The sequence below is a fragment of the Orycteropus afer genome, unplaced genomic scaffold, assembly GCF_000298275.1.
Source record: "Orycteropus afer afer isolate SDZICR_OR568_19922 unplaced genomic scaffold, OryAfe1.0 scaffold00110, whole genome shotgun sequence".
NCBI classification, from domain to species: Eukaryota; Metazoa; Chordata; class Mammalia; order Tubulidentata; family Orycteropodidae; genus Orycteropus; species Orycteropus afer.
In genome coordinates, this window is record NW_006921697.1 from 3,891,815 (window position 1) to 3,916,703 (window position 24,889).

The window sequence follows — 24,889 nt, forward strand, 5'->3', positions numbered from 1 at the left end:
GATCCATCTTGCAGATGAGAAAACTGAGGTTCAGTTAAATGACTTACCCAAGGTCGAAAAATGATTGTGTTGAACTAGGGTTGTACCCAGATCTGTCTGACTTTAGACCCAAGTTCTTACCTACTGCATCTTATCATGGAACCTGGGGTCAGGGGAGCAGGAAGACAGCACAATAAATCCTCCTCTTTAGATCTTGGGTCTCTATTAGCAAAGACAGACCTAGATACCTTTCATTAACCCACAGACTCCCTGCTCCATTTCCCCACCAAAATCCTATTTATTTCACTTTATCCAGTAGGTCCTATATCATCCCATTTTGCAATTGAGGAAAACTGAAACTCAGAGAAGTTAAATGGCTTGCTTGAGCTCATCATTGAGGATGTGGCCAAACAGAGACTGGAAACTGATCTGCCCATTTGGGGTCAAGTAAAACCACCCCTCTGGCTGGAGATTCAGGATGACCCATGAACCACGGCAGGGGGCCTGGGGGCTGGGATGCCAGAGGCTTTTTGGTCGACAACATGGCCTTTGACTACAAGGGACAGTACTTCTCAGGGCAACTGAAGTTCCAGCTACTACTCCTGCCCAGTGCAATCGGCCACATCAATGATACATGCTGGCTTCTGCAGTGGGGCTGGATGCAGAAGAGCGGGTCAGCTGGTCCTTAGGGACACAGTACCTGGCTGCTGAAAGCCACTCTCTCCCACCTTGTCCTCACGGTCCAGTTTTCCCAGGAATCCCTTAGATGCTAAGATGGGGATTCCTGGAAATACTGTTCTTGAGGTCATGGTTTAACAGCTGGATCCACCTCCCTCCCATCCCGGAGTTGCCCCCCAAAGGGGCCCCAGCTCAAGCATGGGATAAGAATCAAGTAGAAGGCCATGTGCTGGAGGTAAGAGGGCTGACAGACCATGTTCTTGACCTTTACGTTGCTTTTCTTTCCCTGTGTCTACATACAATTTCATAACATCCTTGCAAGGACGGGTGTGGGAATTTCACCACTACCGTACTCTTGGGAAATGTGTCCAAAGTCTCTCAGCAGAGCAGTGGTTGAACCGGGACACCACAGGGCACGCATGCACTTCTTTCCCTTCCCACACACCCTCACCCACTTGCCTTGTAATTGATAAACTAATGAACACATGTGAATTTGTTTTAAAAGTCTATTAAATTAGCTAGGCAAACTGAAAACCGTAAGTTTCAATTTGCTTGGCAGTCACATAAAAATGGAAACGTTTTCATCAAGACAGAGAAGAACTCAGAATGCCCTCTTGTGGTGACGCCTGCCTCTACCTCCTCAGGATTGCCAGCTCTTCACTCCACACCAGCCTTGCCACAAAACTCAGGACTCAGATATAAGTCATCCTACACACACACCCTCCAAAGGGGTTCCTTTTGCACCAATCACATTTAAGCCCCATCTATCACCTCATTACCAGTAATGCCTTCACCACTTACAGTTGGCTTGTTTGTTTTGTATTAATTTTTGTTTTGGTGAAAGTATACACAAGCCAAAGATAGACCATTCCAACAATTTCTACATGTAAAATTCATTGACACTGATTACACTCAAGCTGTGCTACAATTCTCCCTGTCCTTTTCCAAATTATTCTACCACCATTATCTTAAACTATCTCCTAAACTTCCCTTCCAATCTTCTGAGTTACCATTGTCAATGTGATCTCACATAGGTAATTCTTTAAAAGAACACAATGCATAAAGAAGATGGACTTTGCTAATTTAAATAAGCTATATTTTGGTTCAAAGAACTTGCAGTTGGATTTTAATTATAGCAACCCCCTTTGGGTTTCCAAGGCGGTAAATCTTTACAGAGGTAGATTGCCCAGTCTTCCTCCTGCAGAGTGGCTGGTAGGTTTAAACCACCAGCCTTCTGGTTAGCAATCAAATGCCTTAGGCACTATGCCAGAGCTCGTATATGTTCATAGCCTAGTCTCCTCCTCAAAGCTCCCCTAGGGTCAGTGGAGTAGGCCAGACTCAAAGAGGTAAAACAACCAACTCCAGGTCACCTAGAGAGTGAAAGGCAGAGCCAAGATTAATTTCCAGTTCATTGGCTATGCCAATTTCCTAGCCAAGAGCAAAAACTACAAAACTAAAAACAACTCTCTGACAGGCCGTGGGGAGTGCTGACTGATTGAATGCCAGAAGACCTACAGTGGCCCAGGCATAAAACTCAAACTGTTTACAAACGCTTCCTGGAGTTTTCATGGAGTTGGTAGAGACAATAGTTATTACGGCCCAGAATCCTCAGTTTAATGTCTGACCCTCATATTGCCGGCGACCAGGATGGGGACCTGGTGCCTCTCATCCCAGATAGTCTTCCTAATAAAAAACAAAAACAAAACTCACGAATAGACCACATTAAAGATATGTATGAAATATCCCAGACCCCTACCCATCATACACAGAGACTGGTGCTGATCTGACCAAGGAGAAATCTGACTTGCTCCTGATCATAAGGAGTAGAACTTCCACTCACCAATTGTTTACAAATTGTGAGGCACTGTCCTAAACACTTTCATTGACATTGTCTCATTTAATCCTCAGAGTAACCCAGTGAGGCAGGTTCTACTATCTCCCTGTTTCACAGATAAGGACGCCAAGGCCCAAAGAGACTTTGCTAAGGTCACACAGCCCATACATTGTGAAGCTAGGATCAATTCAGATTTGCGTTTTGCTTTTAACCATCACGTTGTGAATCTGGCTATTGACACTACCATTCTCTCGTTGAGCCTGACCTGATTAGTAGGACTTTTTCCTAACAGCTCCCGTCCCTCCTCTCAGGAGAGATGGGAAAACCAGCCTTCCATGAGACCCAAAAAGCCTCTCCTGTGCTCTGTGACTATAATAAAGTGCCAGAACCCTGACTGTGTCCTGTTTCTTCCTGGGAACATGGGATGGCAGGGAGAGGAGGAGAGAAGGGGGAAGACCCCGACACCTCAGGCCCAGCTGTGTAACCCCCAAGGTTATTCAGACACTGTCAGAGGCCAGCACAGAGAGCAATCAGGACCCACATCTGGGGAGGTAGAGCTGCCTCAGGAAGCTGCCATGTCGAGGAATCCACCACTGTGCAAAGTTAAATAGGGAGAGTTTAACCCACATGGTTCACTGAGGCAACCTCTTTCCTTCAGGCCCAAAGGTGTGATTGTTCAGGTCAAATAGTCTGAAATCTGAGGCCTGTTATCTCCTCACACAGGTGTTTGGGTTCATACTGAGCTCTGGGCATTAACCAGACTCTGCAATAACATAGGACTTTAGCTGTACCCTGGGCATCGTGGCCAACACATGCCACAATCTAAACTCTCATTTAACCCTAAACTCTAAACTCGGCCACATTTTGAGGAGAGAAAACAAAAACAACCTGGAGAGCAACCTCTTCCATAATGACTCTCAGATGCAAAGGGCATCCCTACCTCTCTCCTTTGTGCCTCAAACAAGCTGAGGGCAGACCTACAGGGCCTGCACTTCATGCTGAGGACCCTGAAGCTCAGTGAGGGCACAGCCCCTAGGACCCCCTGGGAGGTAGCAGAGGAGCCAAGGCAAGTGCTCCTCTTGCTGTCCACTGCACGGACCCTGCCTGCCTACATTCCCCTTTCTCAGCTTTGAAACAGATCCAGACAGACACACAGTCTTCTAAAAGCTCACAGGCCCTATCCTTGCCACAGTTACCTCTCAATCTTCCACTCTACACCCCTAGGGGACTTACATCCCGCTAAGATGGGGCTTCTTGACTCCCAAGAAAGGGTAACACACTGGGGACTCAGGTTTCCCAGAGTATAAGGGTTGGGAGGTAGAAAGAAGTAACAGCAAATATCCAAACAAAAGAACACCTCTGAATTCACCTTAGTGCAATTCAACAAGCATCTGTGGGTAGTCACCGTGGGACCAAGGAACAAGGCAACCAGGGAATTTGCAGTGTGAGGATCAATTATGACACACAGGTAAATAGAAGATCTCGCACAGCACTTGCAGAAATTTGGTGTTGAGGTCATTTCTGTGCACAGTCCTACAAGTAGTGGCAGTGTCAAACACATTCCTAAGTGCCACCCCATAGGCCTCCATTCTGTAGGAAGGAACTGGCAGCCCCGTGACACGTCTCCCAGAACAGAGCCCCATGCCCAGTTCTTTCAAGCAGTGAGAGTCTACACCTCCTTTTACAGGGAGATCTGGACCAGGCCTCTCTGAGAGGAGTAGCAGTGGCAAAGGGGCATGACACCATCCAGGACCAGGACCTTCTCGGACAAACCATCCAAGATGCAGAGAAAACTATCAGAGAGGCAGCTTTGCTTGCCCTCTTGTGGCCTACACTGGAAGGATAGGCTTTCCTGTTTTGAAAGACTTGTGACATAGTGCCTAAGGCACTTGACCACTAACCAGAAGGCTGACAGTTCAAACCCACCAGCCACTCCTCGGAAGGCGGGTTGGGTAATCTACTTTTGTAGCTGTACTGTCTCAGAAACCCAAGGAGGGGTCACTATGAGTTGGGTCTGACTCAATGGCAGTGAGTTTGGGTTTTTTTGGTATATCATTAATAAACATTACTTAACACATTTGCACACGATTTTGCATTTTAAAATGCACTCTCCAACCCATGACCTCATTCTATCCTTACTGTGAGATGCATACTATGAGATGCATACATTGAGGCAAACCAATGCTCATTATTAAAATAGTAATAATAATATCTACAATGTGTTATGCCTTCACTGTGTGCTGACACTGTAAATATATTTTACACGTATTATCTCATTTGTGGTATCCACCTGTAAGGTAGATATTGTGGTCCTTATGACTACTGTTGTCAATTGCTGTCAAGTGAATTCTGACTCACACTGACCCCATGTATACAGAGTTGAACTGCTCTGGATGGTTTTCAAGGTCCTGACCTTTCTGAAGCAGGTCACCAGACCTGTCTTCCAAGGTACTTCTAGGGTAGATTTGAGCACCAGCCTTTCAGCTAGTAGTCAAGTGCTAAACCATTTATGCCACTCTGGGACTCATGGTTCCAATGGAAAATCAGATTCAGAGTTAGATACTTGCCACGGCCGCATAACTGGTAAACAGGTAAAGCAAGAACAAAACCCGGAAGAGTGCAGTGCCAGCTCAGGCACTGAGCAACCAGGGAATTTGGTCGCCGGGACTGTAAGTTCTTTGGAGCTCCCACACGAGATTAGTGAGAGGAACATCTGTTAGTCTTCTCTCACTCCTGGAAGAGCCTCTAACCTCGTCAAGCTGGGAAGAAGTCCTGCTAGATTTTACCTACCAAGATCTGCTTCCTACATATCCCAAGGCACCTTGGAGTCCACAGCTCCTCTGGAAGCCCCGTCTCCTGCCTCCTCCCATGCCCTGACCTAAAGCGCTTGCTTCCCTCTGTAAAGAGTTTTTGGTTTTTTTCTGATTCAGGGAGAAAAGTTTCCCCAAGCTCCCTGAGGGCTGCCTCTATCGGAAGGGGAAAGCAGAAAGGGCACTCCAACATTGCTATATGTGCTTGTCCAATGATCCAGGTACGTACAGGAGGTGAAATGGGCCCTTCTTGCCCTGAAAGAAAAGCTGCTAGTACTGAGGAAGCCCGAGGGAGGCCTTGAGGGTGGTCTGGCCTGTGGGGACTATGTTCCTCCAGCTGTCCTGGAGCCTGATGGCAGTGTGTGCAATCCAAAGTCATTGCTGCAAAAGGCAAGTGGCCAGGGGGAGAGGAATAAAGCCAATCCCTGCATGTCAGACCCAGACAGCTCCTCCCAGGGTCAAGGCAACCTGCAGCCTGGAAACCAGGCCAGGAAGGGGTGGGGTGCAGACTTGCTGCTTTTGTGGGGGTGATGGGATGGCACTCAAGTGGCCTCATTCTGAGGGCAGACCCCCACCACCACACACTGCCATTGAGTCAATCCGACTCATAGAGACCCTATAGGACAAAGCAGAACTGCTCCATAGAGTTTTAAAGGCTCTAAATCTTTACGGAAGCAGACTGCCTCATCTTTCTCCCATGGAGCACTGGTGGAGTTGAACCACTGACCTTTTGCTTAGCAGCCAAATGCCTTAACCACTGTGCCACCAGAGCTCCTTGAGGGCAGGCAGGAACATGTCAATTATATTTCAACCTGTCAGAGGCTGGGGGAAAAACAGGGGCAGGAGAGATTTTTTTTTTTCCTGTGACCGAAGACATCTACCACTCCTACATCCTGGAATTGTGTGTTTCCTTGGCCAGGGCTTCCGTGCCCACTCAGTCCAGGACAATTTCCGGCAGAGAGTCATGTATGTCTATCTGCTTGCATATCAAAGGCATGCCATGTACCAAGCACTGTTGTGGGTGCCAGGAATCAAGGGGTGAGCAAGACAGACAAAGTCCCAGCTCCAAAGAACTTACAGTCCAGTAGAGGGAGACAGACACAAATGAGGAACCACTACATCAGACAATTTTACTGAAATTGTAATAAATTCAATAAAGAAGATAAAACAGGGTGGTAGGATAAGAAGTGGGAGAATCACAGGTGCTATTTTAAATTGGCAGATGATTCCCTGGGTGGTACAAATGGTTCAGTACTTGACTACTACCTGAAAGGTTGGTGGTTCGAACCCAGCCAGTGGTGCCCTGGGAGATAGGCCTAGTGATCGTTCTCTGACAGCTTTAATCAGGATCACAATAGAAGGCCCTGGACAGAGAGAAAGAAAAAATGTAGAGCAAAATTCAAAATCATAAAAAAAGACCAGACTTATTGGTCTGACACATACTGGTAGAATCCCCAGACTGTGGCCCTTAGACACTCTTCAAACCTGGAACTGAACCCACCCCCAAGGTTCAATTTTCAGCGAAACAACAGACAGTCCTATAAAATGAACAACACCCATGAGGAATGTGCTCCTTTGAACAATCAACTATATGAGACCAAAAGAGCAGCAAACCAAAACCACTGTCATTGAGTCGATTCAGACTCACAGCAACCTTTTGTAGGTTTCCGAGGTGGTAAATCTTTATGGAAGTAGATTGCCCCATTTTCTTTCCGCAGAGTGGCTGGTGGGTTTGAACCACCAACCTTCTGGGTAGCGGTCAAATGCCTTAGGCACTACACCACAGGAGATCCTTTTAAAAGGGCAGTTGTTGTTGTTGTTGTTGTTATGTGCCGTCGAGTCGGCCCCGACTCATAGCGACCCCTCCTTGGGTTTCCGAGGCAGTATCACTACGGAAGTAGGATTGCCCAACCTTCCTTCCGAGGAGTGGCTGGTGGGTTTGAACCGCCAGCCGTCTGGTTAGCAGGCAAGTGTCTTAGCCACTATGCTACCAGAGCTTAAAAGGGCAGTATTTCCCCGGAAATAAAGCTCAGAAGGCAGGAAAGGCAAGAGAGAAGGACAAATGGAAATGGGAAATCCAGGGAAAAAGGGATAAGAGTGCTGTTACATCGAGGGATTTGCAACCAATGTCACAAAATAAATGCCCAAAAATTATTGAATGAAAAGTAATTTGATCTGTAAACTTTCACCCAAACTATAATAAAAAAAATTAAAAACAAAATAAAAGACCATAGCCTTGAAAACACTATGGAGCAGTTCTACACTGCAAAATGTGGAGTCACCATGAATTACAATTAACTCAATGGCAACTAAATGCAGTATGGATTACGTCTCACTATAAAGAAAACAAAAATCCTCACAACTGGACCAATGAGCAGCATCACAATAAATGGAGACAAGATTGAGGTTGTCAAGGAATTCACGTTGCTTGGTTCTACAATCGATGCCAATGGAAGCAGCAGTCAGGACATTAGACGACGTGTAGCATTGGGAAAGTCAACTGCGAAGGAACTGTGTCAAGTGCTGAGGAGCAAGGATATCTCCTTGAGGACTAAGGTGCGCCTGACACAAGCCATGATATTTCCAATCGCCTCGTATGCATGTGAGAGCTGGACAATGAATAAGGAAGACCGAAGAAGAGTTGATGCTTTTGAGTTGTGGTGCTGGTGAAGAATGCTGAAAGTACCGTGGACTGCTAAAAGAACTAAACAGATCTGTCCTGGAGGAAGTGCAGCCAGAATGCTCCTTGGAAGCAAGAATGGCCAGACTTCGTCTCACCTATTTTGGTCATGTTGTAAGAAGGGACCATTCCCTGGAGAAGGATGTCATGCTTGGCAGGGTGGAGGGTTGACGAAAGAGGGGGAGACCTTCAACGAGATGGATTGATACAGTGGCTGCGATGATGGGCTCAAGTATAGCAGGGATTGTGGGGCTGGCGCAGGATCAGGCAGTGTTTCATTCTGCTGTGTACGGGGTCGCTATGAGTTGGAAACAACTCGACGGCACTTAACAACAACAACAATGGCAACTAGTTGGTTGAGAGTCTCTTATCCCAGAGGGGAGCTCTGCTGTAAATCCTACAGTAGCAACTGAGCAGTTGGAATATTTACACTGGAAGATCACATTTGAGTAGAAACCTGATGAGAGGAAGACTGAAGGGTCTGAAGGCTCAAGCAGGAGCAAGGAGGGCACCAAGAGGTACCCGAGGCAGAAGCAGGTAGGATCTTCATTCAGGGAGAAGTGCAGGGGGTGCCAGAGTGCAGAGTGGAGCAAGAATGTGAGGTGGGATGAGGGGCGCAGGGGCCAGGCCAAGTAGGGCCTTGTGGGCCACAAGGGAAGCTTGGTTCTCATCTAAATGCAGTGAGAGATATGGTCAGATACACATTTAAAAGATCATGCTTCCATGGGGTATGGAAATAAAAATATATTCCTCTTTCATATTTTCACTGAAACCTGTGAGAGCCGTAACTCAACTGGACTGCCTTGTTTTCTCAGGTCTCACAAGTCTTCTGCCTTTGACAAGGTGCAGTCTTACCACTTTTCTATCATTCTCTGTTGGTGGAAATATTTGAGTTTACCTTCTCTGACAGGTTTCCACCTTACACAAGTTCCAGTTTTTGCAGAAACCCTGTGAATAAACAACAGAACATTATACACATGGCTATCTATTGACACAAGACTCCTTAATACATACATTTTATATCATTTTCACATTTTAACCACCTGTATACATTATCTGTATTCATTTCTTGTGATTGCCATAACAAATAACCACAAGCTGAGTGAGTTAAAATAACAAATTTATTTTCTCACAGTTATGGAGGCAACAAATTTGAAATCTACTTGTTGGCAGGGCAGTGCTCCCTCTGAAGACTCTTGAGGAAAATCTCTCCTTGCCTCTTCCAGCTTCCGGTAACCCTAGGCATCCCTTGGCTACATCATTCTGATCTGTCTCCATCTTTAAATGGCCTCCTCCCTTTCTGTCTGTCCAATCTCCTCTGTGTGTCTTCTATAAGGATGCTTGCCATTGGATTTAGGACCCCCTAAGAGAATCCTATAGGAGCTCTGGTAGCATAGTGGCTAAGACACTTGCCTGCTAACCAGACGGCTGGCGGTTCAAACCCACCAGCCACTCCTCGGAAGGAAGGTTGGGCAATCCTACTTCCGTAGTGATACTGCCTCGGAAACCCAAGGAGGGGTCGCTATGAGTCAGGTTTGACTTGACGGCACATAACAACAACAAGAGAATCCTGGAAGAGCTGTGGTAGTGTAGTGCCTAAGGCACTTGACTGCTAACCAGAAGGCTAGCAGTTCAAACCCACCAGCCACTCCTCAAAAGGAAGGTTGGGCAATCTACTTCCATAGATATACTGCCTCGGAAACTCAAGGAGGGGTCGCTATGAGTTGGGTCCAACTCGATGGCACACAACAACAACAACAAGAGAATCCTGGATAAATCAAAATCCTTAATTATAGCTTCCAAGACCCTTTTACCAAATAAAGTCACTTTCACAGGTTGTATCAATTAGGATGTGGATATATCTTTTTGAGGGCCACCATTCAACCAGACGGCTGACAGTTCAAACCCACCAGCCACTCCTCTGAAGGAAGGTTGGGCAATCCTACTTCCATAGTGATACTGCCTCGGAAACCCAAGGAGGGGTGGCTATGAGTCGGGGCCAACTCGACGGCACATAACAACAACAACAACAACAACAACATTCAATCCTTAAAAAAAAAAAAAAAACTCACTGCCATCAAGTTGATTCCAACTCATAGCAACTCCCATGGGGTTTCCAAGGCTGTAAATCTTTATGGGAGCAGACGGCCTCATATTTCTTCCACAGAGCAGCTAGTGGGTTCAAATCACCGACCTTTTGGTTAGTAGTCATATGCCTTAACCACTGCACCACCAGAGCTCCTTAATCTTTACCTATTAAAAAAGATTAAACCAAAAAACAAACTCATGGCCGTCAAGTCAATTACAACTCATAACAACCCCTCCTTGGGTTTCCGAGGCAGTGTCTCTACAGAAGTAGATTGCCTAATCTTTTGGTTTCCTTCTCTACTAGGTTTGATAATTTATTGCAATGGCCACACACAATTTATAGACAATATCCATGATTGTGGGGTTTATTGGGTTACTAACAGATTATAATTCAGGTTCAGGGACACTCAGGATACAATTCTTTGAACAGGACAGCCATACCTGAAGGCATGCCTCTCTTTGTCTGGCTTCTGCCTTGTTTGAACAAGTGTTATAAAGCTCTTTTAGCTCTGCTGATAGATCCACCTAGGTGTACCCCCCTCTACCAGTTAGACACCCAAAGGCACTCAGGTTTGTCACTCTGTGGGCTGGCAAGGCTGCTGCACTGTCTGCTGCTGGTCTCTTGGTTCTACTGCTTCTGCTGCTGCTGTCTCCCTCTGCTGTCATCTCAATGCAGGGATCTCAGGTCCAAGGACACACTCCAGTCCTGGTTCTTGTCTGTCTTAATGTCTGTGAGATTCCCCCTTCTGGCCTCTAGAAGAGCTCATTTTAAGCCTAGCAGAATGACAAAACTAACCAGGCCCCTCATTAGTGTTCTATATCTACTACTTGTCCATGGTCCCATCTCTACAAGGACACCTATACCTTATTTACATTACCAATAAGCTATCCAGTCCTCTTGGTAGACCACAAGCACCTTACATTTACATAGTTCACCCAGTCATCTGATGGGAGTCACAAAGACCTTGGCTAGACAAGGCATATTAAGTAAATCACTGTAACACATGGGCCAGGAGGAGGCAGTAGGACAAAAGGGATCAAGCTGCAGTATGAGTTGGCAGGTAGGACCAGAGGCCTTGCTGATGGATCTGGTAATGGAGGAAGGGAAGGTCAGAAGCAGTGTCCCACCACCCCTCCTGGATCTTACTAGAACAAATGAGAAGACTCGGGTGCCTTCAATGAAGCTGGGGAGCTTAGAGGACAAGGAAGTTTGAGGGAGGTGGGAAGTGAAACATGGGAGGGAGAAATTTTGGACATGTTGAGGTAAACAATACCACATGGGTAGTGAGGGGCAGAGAGGTGTATGAGAGCTTTAAAGTAATAGAACCCTCAGGTGTGGACTGAGCAGCCCAGGATGTAGAAACTCCATCACCCCCCTTGTCTGAAAGCTCACCATCTCTGGATGCAAGCCAGGATTGTGGTAAGTTTTCTGCAGCCACATCACAGGGAAGGCTGAGATTCCTCTTGTGAAACCTCCGTTTCTCCCAGCCTATCCTTATGCAACCAATTCTCTGAAACCAAATGTAAGATTTCCCATCTCTAGTGTAAATTTCAGGATCCCTATGACTAATCTTTTTACATAATTCTGCCTCCAAACCAAACAGGACACTATGCATAGCACAATCCCATTTTTTGTGAGGGGGAAACAGACACTTAACTGTGTATATAATAAGAGCTATATAATCCCTACTGATTACGCTGAGCACTGCCTACTTTATCCCATTTGATTCTCCCAACCACACTTAGGAGGTAGGTGCTATCATTACTCCCATCTGGCAAAGGAAGAAAATGAGGCTCAGAGAGGTGAAGATACTTGCCCGTGGTCACCCAACTAATATCTGCTGGTGTTAGATTTGGACTTTGGCAGTCTTAGCCTTCGTGTCTATAATCATTACCACCCTCTCCCCACCTCCTTTATGCCCACATGTGGATATAAATGTGTATAAAAAGTTCAAAGAGACACCTACACAGCTGTTAATAGTGGTTAATAGTGGTTACTTCTGAAGAGGGCAGGGGAGTACAATTTACATAGTTCTGCATCGCTTTGAACTTTTTACAAGAAAAAAACAATTAAAAAAAAAAAAACTAAATCCATTGCCTTGAGTGGATTCTGACTCATGGTGACCTCATGTGTTCGAGAATAGAACTGTTTCACTTGGCTGATTACTTGGCTGTAACTTGAATGAAAGTTGTTGTTGTTGTTGTTGTTGTTGTTTTGCCATCGAGTCAGCCCCGACTCATAGCGACCCTTCCTTGGGTTTCCGAGGCAGTATCACTACGGAAGTAGATTGCCCCATCTTCCTTCCGAGGAGTGGCTGGTGGATTTGAACCGCCAGCCTTCTGGTTAGCAGTCAAGTGCCGTAGCCACTATGCTACCAGAGCTCCCTGAATGAAAGTAGAACTCTCTAAAGTGGCTCCATTGGGTGAGTTCAAACTGCCAAACTTTAGGTTAATAATCAAGCACAAACTATTGGTACCACCCAAGGAGTGCTTCTCTAAAAAACGTACTTAGATTCATCAAATGAAAAATCTGGAAGAACAGACACCAAAATGTCAAGAGTAATTACATCTGAGAAGCATGAACATGGAAACTATCTTCTACATTAGGTATATTGGTGGTGTTTGAACTTTGTACAATGTACTGCACTTGTAAGCACAAAAGGTAATTAGAACTTTTTAAATGAGGAACAAGAAGAAGAGGAGGAGGGTGACTCAGCAGCTCTTTGGCATCCCTCAGCAGAACTCCACAGAGGCCCCACCTTTGTTCAGAGCTCATTTTCCACTTCCCCTCCCCACCCCACCCCACGCACACACCCTAACCAGAAAAACCTGTGTCCCAGCCTCAGCAAGTCATGGCTACCTCTCCTCCTCCCAGCCTCTGGCCTGGGCCATACCACATGGATAATAGCTCCTTGCCCTCTTTTAAGGCCTTTGTAGTTTACAGTGGGTTGCCATGCCAGCTCCTGATTAAAACTCCGACGACGCTGTGAGGCAGGTATCCCCCATTGGACAGACACGGAAGTTGAGGCTCAGAGAAGCTATGTTCCATGCCTGTGGCCATGTAGTGAGTCTGCGATTGTGCCTGGGCCTAAATTGCCAGGCCAGGCCTTTCCAGTGCTGACTCAGTTCAAACTAGTTTCGGGAACTTGAGGCTCGGGACCTAAAGTCAACCTGTTGAATCTTGTTAGGCCACAAGAAAGTGCAGCCGTGTCCCAGTTCCCTGAAGAACCCATCCCTATATCCTCCTTAGCAGGCCTCTGCCTTGGGGCTAAGCCTCAAGTGAGAGCAGAATGGACAGGTCTTTCAGCCCAGATGGAGGAGGATGGGAGCAAGAGAGAGGCAGGGAAGGAGGCAGGTGCCCAGCAACCAAGAACAGCAGGAGTAGGCAAATTCCACAGGCAAGGGCAGTGAATAGCGTGTGGGCTGGTCAGAATCCTGCACGTGACTTTAGTGTCCTCATCTGGAAAATGGGCTTTAGAGTAGTACCAACTTATAGAGTAGTTCTGAGGACTAAATGAGGAATCCCTACAATGCATGTAGCATGATGCCTGTCTTTTTTATAATTAACAGAAGTGAATGTGCTTCATCAAACCAATCCAGCTCCTTCCAGTGAACATTACCAGGAGTCCACTTTGTGCCAAGCCTTGGGCTAGGTGCCAGAGAGAAAGTGGACACAGCTCCTGCCTTCACATAGCTCACAAGCTATCGGAGAGGCTGGCCCAGAATGAAGCCAAACATTCCTGCAGGAGGACTAATGGCCGGGTTAGGGCTGTGGGCAGATGGGTACAGGAGTTCAATGTGAGGCAAAGCTTTCTGGGCTTTCTCTTGTCAGCCTGGGCAAGGTCTCAGAGCAGGAGAGTAACTGACCAAGTCATCTCATTTGGAAATGTCATCTGGTACCTGAGGTCCATGGGCCACTGCACTGTCATTGGGGCAGGCCTGGAAAAGGGCACAGTCAGGGAAACGGCATCATGGGAGGTGGGGAATAGGACCAGTGGGGCCTGGGATGGAGACAACATTGGCTGGAGTGGGGTTTGCAGGCGGACTGTGTGAGAACATAAAGAGGTCAGGAGGGGATTAAGTCCTATCAGAAGTAGCCGGGGAGGGATTCCCTTAGACTCAGGGCCAGAGGTAACAGCTCTGTCTGGGATAGAAGCACAGATAATTTTGCTTTCTTTTTGCTTTTTGGACTTTCCTTTTTTCTACACTGCGATTAGAATAAAGGAGGAGTGCTATCATTCTGAAGGAGCCCTGGGATGGGAATCACTGGATGGGGACAGGAGCAGCTTCCTGTCATAGAAGAAAAAAACACTCAGATCTTAAATAAAAATTCAGAGGCTTTATTCAGCATTAGGGAGACATTTAAATGGTAAAACACCAGCTCACATAAGTGAAAACATGGAGATTTCAGAGAATGGGTCCCAACTGGTGATGGATATAGGGCAAGAAACAAAGAGATTATAATAAAATCATTGATTGGTTAGTTTTTATTGCAGTCAGAAAAAGGAGGGTTGAAGATTTGGGGGAAAGCTTTCATTGGACACAAATACTTAGGCAGCTACAAAGATTTACAAGTATAGTCACAAGATGCTTACAAGGTATACTTTCCAGAATAGGTTATAAAAATGTCTAGGTTGATGTAAAACATTCTTTGGGGCATGAGCTGGTAATAATAATTAACACTAAAGCTCTTTCTTTAGAAAATGTTTGCCTAAGTGAAAACTTCTTGCTTGTCTGGGAAAGTTTAGATAAGGCTGGCTCCAAAATCTTTTCAAAACAATTCTCTTTATTATATCTTTGCCATAAAGAAATATTTCTTCAGCCCACTTTATACAAAAAAGGACAGCTGTGTCAAGAGTCCCTTCCTTAGCATTTATTTCTTTCACGTTTGACAACCAAGAGAAAACACTTTCCTAATTACCATGTGCCTGTGAAAGGTCAGCTAAGCAAACATGGACTCTCAGCCAGCCATGTAAAGAGGCCAGTTTAATTCAGCAAAACTGAGTTTAATTTAAGCATTTATTTCTGGTCAAGAAGACTTAATGAGCTTCTCCTTTACCACTGAGGAGGGCAAGCAGGCCTTGTGGGTGGATTCCAGGATTGTATGGAAGGCCTGGATGTGCCTTGGGCAACTCCAGCCTCTTTAACCTCAGTGTGCTCATCTGTGTGTGTGGTGGGGAGGGGGGAAATAATGATCCTGTGGCAGAGGTGGTAGGTGGAGAGGCAGTGTCTGGGCACCTCACACATGCACTCTCCAGGCGCCAGAGCGTGTCTGTGTGTCATCTTCTGCCCTGGCTCTGGGCCAGCTTAGCACAACCCAGCAGAACAAGCCTGGGCACCCAGTAGAGAAGGGTAGGATCCCCACCCCTTGCTGCCCACCTTCCCAGCCTGACCCAGTTGCCCCAATATGAGGACAGCCAATTTCTCCTGGGGCAGCCCATACAACTGGGTGAGCAGGGAAACGTTTGCTCTACTTGCTCAGGTATTGCTCCTTGATGAAGCCATAGCAGAGAAAACCCTGGGAGTTAGAGAGCCTCGGTTCAAGTCTTGCCTCTGGGCCTCAGTTTCCCCCTTTGATTATGACCTGACTGGCTGCATTCATTTTCTCAGCAAACCTTTGCAGGGCATCTACTCAGTGTAAGACTTGCAATAAGCTCCAAGGAGATGGTAAACCCTGGCCCCAGGGAGCGCCCAGATTAATCCACCTGTAGCCATGTGTGTCTCCTTGAGGACCAAACCTCTCCCCGAACACATGGTCTGGAACCCAGTGAGCACAAAAGCTGGAGGACAGGTGTTCCGCCTCACAGGTGGCCTCAGCGTCTCTCTGCGTCCGCGAGGCGGAAGACTGCCAGAAGAGGGCAGCAGAGAGCATGTCTCGAGCCCAGTCTGGGCCTTATCTGCGCGAGACGCAGGCAGCCAGTGACCTTGCCTGGCCTGGAAGGCGGAGGCCTGGGGATTTTCAGCTTCGCTATTGTCAGGAAAAAGTTTCACAAGTGCCTCCGGGACATCAGCATTTTCTTTGTCCCGAGTCCCCAGGTGGCCAATCACCCCCACACGCTCCTGTGCTGGAAGGCCCCCTGACGCCCGGGCCAATCCATTGCCCTCCAGGGAGGAGCCACCCCCAGGGCTACCTTCTGGCCACAACAGGCAGGGCAGGGGGAGAGGCGGCGGCCAGCTGTGACCGGTGCTGGGAAGGGGAGGAGAAAATGAGGGCGAGAACAGGGCAGAGGAGGGCGCGAAGGGCAGGCGTCACTGTGGGCGGTGTCTACCTTCCACTGGGTGTGGGCTTGGGCTTGTCCTAGGAACAGCGGGCACCCCTGCAGGGCCTTTACTAGGTTATGATACGATCCTTGTGTATTTCTGAAGGTCATTCTGGTGCTGTGGGGAGGGGCGTCTCTCTCTCTCTCTCTCTCTCTCTCTCTCTCTCACACATACATACACACACACGGACAAAGGCACACTTCGTTCACTCTCACACATACACACACTAATGCACATTTCACACACATCATTCACAACTCACACACTTAGATACACAATCTCACACCCTCACATACTCATACACACTCCAACATACACATGCCAGCACACACATTTCATGCTCACACACTCAGGCACCCATATTCACAAAACTCATGCATGTGCTCTCAAACATACTCAAACTAATACACCCACTTTTCACACAACTCTTACAGAAGTGCTCACAAACACACTGTTACATCTATTCACAGTCACACACACTCAAGCACACATGCACACACACACACAAGCCTCTCAGGAGATGAGCCGGTAGAGGCAGATGGGGCACTCTCAGCTCCCCTCCCTCCTGCTGGGGTTCCAGAGATAATCCCAGCTCTCAGACATCTGTGACATGCTTCCCACCCACTTCCAAAAAGGATTTGAGACAGTTTAGAAGGTTAAATCCCAAATAAAGCAGGATAATTTTAAAAAACAGAACAGAGAAGAGTAGAAGCCTTAAAAGTATGACCTTCGGTTCTCCAGGCCCAGGGCCTCCTTGCTTCATAAGGACTAATCACCAGCCACTCCTCGAAGGAAGGTTGGGCAATCTACTTCCATAGTGATAATCACTTCCAAAGCCCAAGGAGGGGTTACTGTGAGTCAGATCCAACTCCACAGCAGTGAATTTGGTTTTGTGGTTTAATGATCTGTGATTCAAAGCCACTGCCCCACCTCTTCCTTTTCCTGACCATCCCTACTGCACTCGAGCCTCTCTATCTACCCCCTACTTGTCCCACGGTGGGCCATGGAAGCATGTTCCACTCTGGATGTTAGGGCATCTAGGCCTCTGCCTGCCTCCCAAAGGTGGCTGAGCTCATGGCATTTGAATGACTACCTCACAAAGTTTTCCCATCTACCATCAGTCAGCTCTGGAGCGAAAACCTTGGCTTTGACCTTTTCCTTCTCTCAAAGTAAGTTCTCAGCCACCCAAGACCCCCATGCTGAGGCAGAGTTCTTTCCTTCATTGTTCTAGAGTCTCATGCCTGATGTCCCACTCATCTGGCCATCAGTCACAATTCTCATCACCATTTCTCAGTGAAGCCCTCAGACAAATAAGACACCCAGTGACTCATACTGATATTGCAAAGTTGCTCAGACGGGTGGTTCAGTCATCTATTGCTGTGTAACAAATCGGCCCAAACCTAGTCACTTAAAATAGGAATTTATTGTTTTTCATGAGTCCTTGTGTTAGCTGGGCTCATGTGGGTGGTTCCTCTGCTGCACACAGTGTTGACTGGGACCACTTATACACCTACTCGCAGCTGGGGCTAGCAGCTCCAAGATGGCTACCCTCACATGTCTAGGGCCTCAGCTGTGATGTTTGGAACATCTAGGGGCTGCCTAGGTCTCTTTTCTTACATGGTCTCTCTGGAAGGGTAGGCTGGCTTCTTTATATGGCAACTCAGTGCTATAAGAGACAAATAGAAACTGCCAGGCCATTTAAAGCCTAAGCCTAGAACTGGCGTAGCATCACCCATGCCACATTATATTGGTCAAAGCAAGTTATAAACAAGCCAAGATTCAAGAGGAGGAAAAATGCTCTCAATAGGAGAACCAGCACACACACATGCAGCAATGAGAAGAATCATTGGCAACAACTTTGCAGACTCTCCTCTGTAGTGAACATGCACATTAAGCTCCCTACATATTTCCTATGGAAGAAGCTGAGCAACTGGTCTATCTGGGATGACTTAGCAGTCTTAATTACAAAATTCTTATCTTCCGCAAAGATAAATGTTTTAGCTTGAACCATGGCTACCCAGAATAAAGACTACCTTTCCCAGGCTCCTTTGCAGCCCAGCATAGGCATGTGATTAAAGTCTGGCCAATGAGATGTGTACAGAAAAATCACGGGGCAGCTTCTGATCCTTTGCCCTTTCCGTCTTTGTCCCTTTACCATTTTGACTCTGTCCCTTCCTCCATCTTGCTTCCTGGAATATGGGTATGATGACCACCATCTTGGACCATGAGGAGTAGGGCCTCACAGTAAGGAAGGTGGGTGTGAATCAGAAAGAGACTGGGCTTTGGAGCATCAAGCAGAACAGAGCCATCATAGTAGCCCTAGACTACCATCTGTAGGCTTTAATGAGAAAGAGCAGTAAGTGTCCATGTTGCATAAGCCATTATTGTTTGGGACCTCTGTGTCCTGCAGTCAAACCTAATCCTGACTGATGACACATTGTCTCTTCCAGGTCTTCCTTATCTTTTACCACCATCCCCCAAATACATACATCCTCATTTCAGGATTTGACTCCTTTCCAAACCACCACTTAAGGGTGATTATAGAGCTCACATAACTAGAGCTACAGGGAACTTACTGCCTCTCAAGGTCATTTCATCTTTGGAACAAAATTGTTAGAGAAGTGTTAAAAAGTTCTTCTTCATGTCTGTCCATTCATTCAATCTCCATACAGCCAAGTTCTCTCCCTCAGGAAAGCCAACCAAAGTCTTCAATATGGTGCTCATAGCTCTCGGGGGCCTTCTCCTCCCCAGTTCCCTCATCATTCTTCACAGGTCCTGCCAGCTTTCAGTGCACAACCCATCATGCCATTCTCAAGGCCCCAAAGGAAAATTTGTTCAATGACCACAGCTCCCAGCAGGCGGCTGAAGTTACAGATTTGCAAGCAGTTTTTGCTCCGAGGCACTTTGACTTTATGATAAGCATTCTTCACATTTACATAGCAGCTTCCTGCTTGAAAGCATTCTCCCACATGGTCTCTCATTTTTCATTTGTGAGATCGACCCACAAAAAGTAATAATAATGGTGGTTGTCATTTATTTAACATTTATTCTTCATAAGGCCCGAAGGAATGTTGGGCAATCCTACTTCCATAGTGATACTGCCTCGGAAACCTAAGGAGGGGTCGCTATGAGTCAGGGCCGACTCGAGGGCACATAACAACAACAACAACAAGGCCCCAAAATAACCATTTAGGGGCAATTTAATCTAAATCCTCATCACTATCTTGTAAGTTAGATATTATTGTGAATTTAACAAACAAAAAAAAAAAGCAAAAAACCAAACTCACTGCCATCGAGTCGGATCTGATTCATAGCAACCCCTCCTTGGGTTTCCGAGGCAGTATCACTACAGAAGTAGGATTGCCCAACCTTCCTTCCGAGGAGTGGCTGGTGGGTTTGAACCGCCAGCCTCTGATTAGCAGTCAAATGTCTTAGGCACTACGCCATTACAGGTGATGAAAATGAGATTAGAGAGATTAAGGACCTGTCTATGATTCCATGGGTTCTAAATGATAAAGTCAGTTCCTTGCCATCTCCCTCCCCTAGTCTTTCCACTCCATTCCTTCAGACCCACTGGTCTGTGACACTGGTATCACTAGTGATGGGGTGGGGGCTGCAGACTGTACTAGGTAACACTATCAGAAGGAGTGACACCAAAATAACTGTCCATAAAATTTTAGTGGAGTGTTTCAGCAGAAATTTATTTTTTTAATAAAAATATTCCTATAGTTAGTTACAACAGCAAAAACGTTTTTGGTAAGCCAGCTTACATGTATCAAGATACCTACAAGGCTAAAACTCTGTGCTAATTTACTTTCTGAATTTTCTAATGTTCTCTGGTCAGAGGTGTCATTATTCAATTACAATGAAGCTTCGAATCACATGGTTTCATCTGCATTTGCTACAAGTATACACTGTTGTTTTCTCTGCTGCCAAGTTATTATTAGTCCACTGATTTTGTCAAACTATCTGGTGTTTTAGCTACAAAACTGTGGTAAAGTACTATCTGTGACCCTATATCAATAATATTTTTGAGAATGAAGTACTAATTAAAGGAAAAGAAGGAGAACAATCAAAAAAGACTTCTGCTCAGTTACTAAAAATGTGGTAGCATAGTGCCTGAGGCATTTGACTGCTAAACAGAAGGCTGGTGGTTCAAACCCACCAGCCACTTCTCGCAAGGAAGGTTGGGCAATCTACTTCCGTAGAGATAGTGCCTCGGACACCCAAGGAGGGGTCGCTATGAGTCAGAGACGACTTGACAGCACACCACAACAACAACAGTCTCAAAGAGACATCTTTGCTCTTCAGCACTTTAAAGAGGTCTTTTGCAGAATATTTGCCCATTGCAATACAACAGCTGATTTCTTGACTCCTGCTTCCATTGGTGTTGATTGCAGAACCAAGTAATATGAAATCTTTGACAACTTCATTCTTTTCTCCATTTATTGTGATGCTGCTTATTGGTGCAGTTGTGAGGATTTTTGTTTTCTTTATGTTGAGGCGTAATCCATACTGCAGACTATAGTCTTTAATCTTCAGTAGTAAGTGCTTCAAGTCATCTTCCTTCCTTCCATCTTCTTTTGATATTTCCTGCATCAGTCAATATTTTGCCCATGGAATCTTTCCATATTGCAATTCAAGGCTTGAATTTTTTTCTTCTGTTCTTTCAGCTTGAGAAATGCCAAGTGTGTTCTTCCCTTTTGGTTTTCTAACTCCAGGTCTTCACACATTTCTCCATTCAAGAGGAAGTTTCAGAGTCTCTTCTGACATCCATTTTGGTCTTTTCTTCTTTTCCTATCTTTTTAATGACCTTTGGCTTTCTTCATGTATGATGTTCTTGATGTCATTCCACAATCCATGTGGTTTTCAGTCATTGGTGTTCATGCATCAAATCTATTCTTCAGATGGTCTCTAAATTCAGGTGGGATGTAATCAAAGTCATATTTTGGCTCTCCTGGACTTGTTTTGATTGTCTTCAGCTTCAACATGAATTTGCATATGAACAATTGATGGCATGTTCCACAGTCAGTTCCTGGGCTTGTTTTGGCTGAAGATATTTAGCTTCTCCATTGCCTCTTTCCACACATGTAGTTGATCTGATTCCTGTTTATTCCATCTGGTGAGATCCACATGTATAACCACTGTTTATGTTGTTGAAAGAAAGTATTTGCAATGAATTAGTCACTGGTCTTGCAAAATTCTATCATGCTATCTCCAGTGTCATTTCTATCACCAAAGCCATATTTTCCAACTACCGGTGATTCTTGATTCCAACTTTTGCATTCCAATCACCAGTAATCTGTGCTAATTTACTTTTTGAATTTTCTAATGTTCTCTGGTCAGAGGTGTCATTATTATTCAATTACAATGAAGCTTCGAATCACCAGTAATCAACACATCTTTATTGCATGTTTGGTCAATTTCAGACTGCAGAATTTGGTAAAAATCCTCAATTTCCTCGTCTTTAGCTTTGGTGGTTGGTGCATTAATTTGAATAACAGTAGTATTAACTGGTCTTCCTTGTAGGCATATGGATATTATTCTATCACTGACAATATTGTACTTTCAGGATAGGTCTTGAAACATTCTTTGTGATGATGAATGCCACGCCATTCCTCTTCAATTTATCATTCCCAGCATAATACATCATATGGTGATCTGATTCAAAATGGCCAGAACCAGTCCATTTCAGCTCACTAATGCCTAGGATATCAATCTTTGTGTGTTCCATTTCAGTTCTGACAACTTCTAATTTTCCTAGATTCTTATTTCATACATTACATGTTCTGATTATTAATGGACATTTGCAGCTATTTCTTCCCATTTTGAGTCAGGTCACATCAGCAAATAGAGGTCCCAAAAGCTTTATTCTTTCCACATCATTAAAGTCAACTCTACTTTGAGAAAGCAGCTCTTCCCCACTTGTATGTTGAGTGCTTTCCAACCTGAGGGCCTCATCTTCCGGCACTATATTGGACAATGTTTCAGGGCTATTCATAAAGTTTTCCAGTAATATGTCAGACAGTGCTTCACTGCTATTCATAAGGTTTTCACAAGACAATACCTTGAGAAGTAGATGGCCCCTTTCTTCTGAATCTTAGTCTAGAAGCTCTGCTAAAACCTGTCCACCATCAGTGACCCTGCTGGTATTTGACATACCAATGGCATAGCTTCCAGACTCACAGCAACATGCAAGCCACCACAGTCAGACAAACTGAGTGGCAGATATTGTGGTTGTTGTTGTTGTTGTGTGCCATCGAGTCAGCCCCGACTCATAGCGACCCCTTCTTGGGTTTCCGAGGCAGTATCACTACGGAAGTAGGATTGCCCAACCTTCCTTCCGAGGAGTGGCTGGTGGGTTTGAACCGCCAGCCTTCTGGTTAGCATTCAAGTGCTTTAGCCACTATGCTACCAGAGCTCCTATATTGTGGTTAGTATTCATATAATCTAAGACATATTACATTTAAGCAATTTACAACCACATTTACCATATATTTTTCTGTGATTTAAATTGACAATAAATATTACCAAGGCTTCTGTATGGATTGGTATGGGAAGAGGTCCATTGGAGGGGAGCAGTGATACCAAGAGTTACTTCACTAGGTGATACCACCCCTAGTGACACAACCACCCTCAGTTGGGAACACATCTGCCCACTATTTGATGCTGGGCTGTATCTTCATCTTGGCTAAAATGTCACTCTTGCAGGAGGCATTCCCTCATACCCCACGTAGACCAGGCTCTTCCCATTCTCATAAATTGTTCAAAACGAGTTTTCTCCTCTGGAGCATTTAGCACTGTGTATGGTTACACGTGTGTTCAGTGTCTGTCTCCCTCACTGAGGACAAGAAATGCATCTGTCTTGCTTGCTGTTGTACTGCAGCATCTAAAACATGTGTAAGTGAATGGAAGTCCCAGCTCATGACCGTCAGTCCACCCTGCCTTCCTGAGAGACCTCAGTGAGGCTCTGACTCCTGCCTCCTAGAACTGAAGGGACCCTTAGGGACCAGCTCATCTAATCTCTTCAAAATGGAATGTGGACTGAAGCCAGAGAGGGGCAGGAGTTGGTCAAGGCCTTATAGTGGTTAGGCATAGAGCTGTAGGGGGAGCCCAGGGTCCTGGATCCAGTGGGCTGCTATGACTGTTTCAGGACTTACATCTGTTGACGGATAAATGTGGCTGGTGGGAGGGGTTGCCTACAACAATGGCTGCCTGGCTGTTTCATGTGCGGGTGTGTGTGTGGGTGTGTGTTAGGGGAGGAAGGCTGTAGGCCTGGCCAGGAAGGAATCCAGCAGGGGAGTGCTCAGTTTCCTCCCAGTATAGGGGGAAGGAAACACATTCCTGGGCTGTGCAGGCATGCCGGGCCTCCAATGCCCCAACAGTTGTCAAGGCCTCTGGCCCCTGGCCAGTGCCCTGTTCCACTATAGGAGAGCCCAGAGAGAGTGTGTGACTCACGCAAGGCCACACAGCAGTCTGCTTCATGCCTTTTGCCAGACTGTCTCGTGCCCCCGCATATAGAAAGGAAGAAGGGACATTAGCATCTCCTCTCTCCCCATCCTCAAATGGGCCCAGCAGATACTCAAGGAGAGCTGCACTAGATCCTTGACAGGACCCTTCAGCCCCACCCAACCCTTCTTCTTCCTTCAGCTCCCGTCTGGCCCTTTGCATGTGCTGATCCTTTTACCCAGAATTCCCTTCTGGAGCTTTGTTGACCAGGCAAACTTCTACGGGTACTTCAAAACCATTTTGAGCTTCCCCACCACACAGACCAGACCAGCCTGGGGATGGAGGGATTCCATCACAGCCACTGTCCTTGGCCACCAGTGCCTTAGACACCAGCTCTGAGCTCTGATCTTTGGCAGCAGCAATGAGTTATAGGAAGCAGAAAAACAGGACGCCTTGAGTGGAATCCCTGTGCCAAATGTCTCAGTGTTGTGAGGTGCCTTGGATCAGGATTTGGGAGACAGGATCTCCTGACCTGCCTCTCCAGAGTAAAGGAGCTAGAGTAAATTCTTCAACTTCTGTGGGCCTCAGGACACTAAGATACACCATCAGGGTGCAAACTCCTGATCTGGAGTTAAAACCACGGGGCACTTTTTAACCCAATGGCCAACAACCATCAATCAATAGTAGCTATCTGAGGAGCTGTGTTGAGGAGGATTCTGAGGGGAGAATGGTGGCAAATCAGCCATTTATTGGACACTCTGGGCCGGATGTCTTCTCCAAGCATCTCCTTTGCCTTGAGGAATATACTCCTAAAACCTGAATCAGCAGCTCTCCCAACTTGGGCCGGGACCTTGGGTAGACAACAGGGCTGGGTCCAACCACTCCGAGTCTCAGTGTCACCATCACTGTTGCACGCAGGGGAGAAACCAGCCTGTCAGAGGAGATAAGGGCCTTTCCCAGGCGAGGGGGCCTCTGGCTGCAAGCCCCAGCCCTCAGCCCTCTATCCTCTATGTGACCCCAGATAAACATTCTTTCCAGTTTGTTCCAGCCACTGGTTTTCTGCCGGAGCTGCTGCTGTTGCTGCTGGTTCTAGCTTGTTCTAGCCAAGTC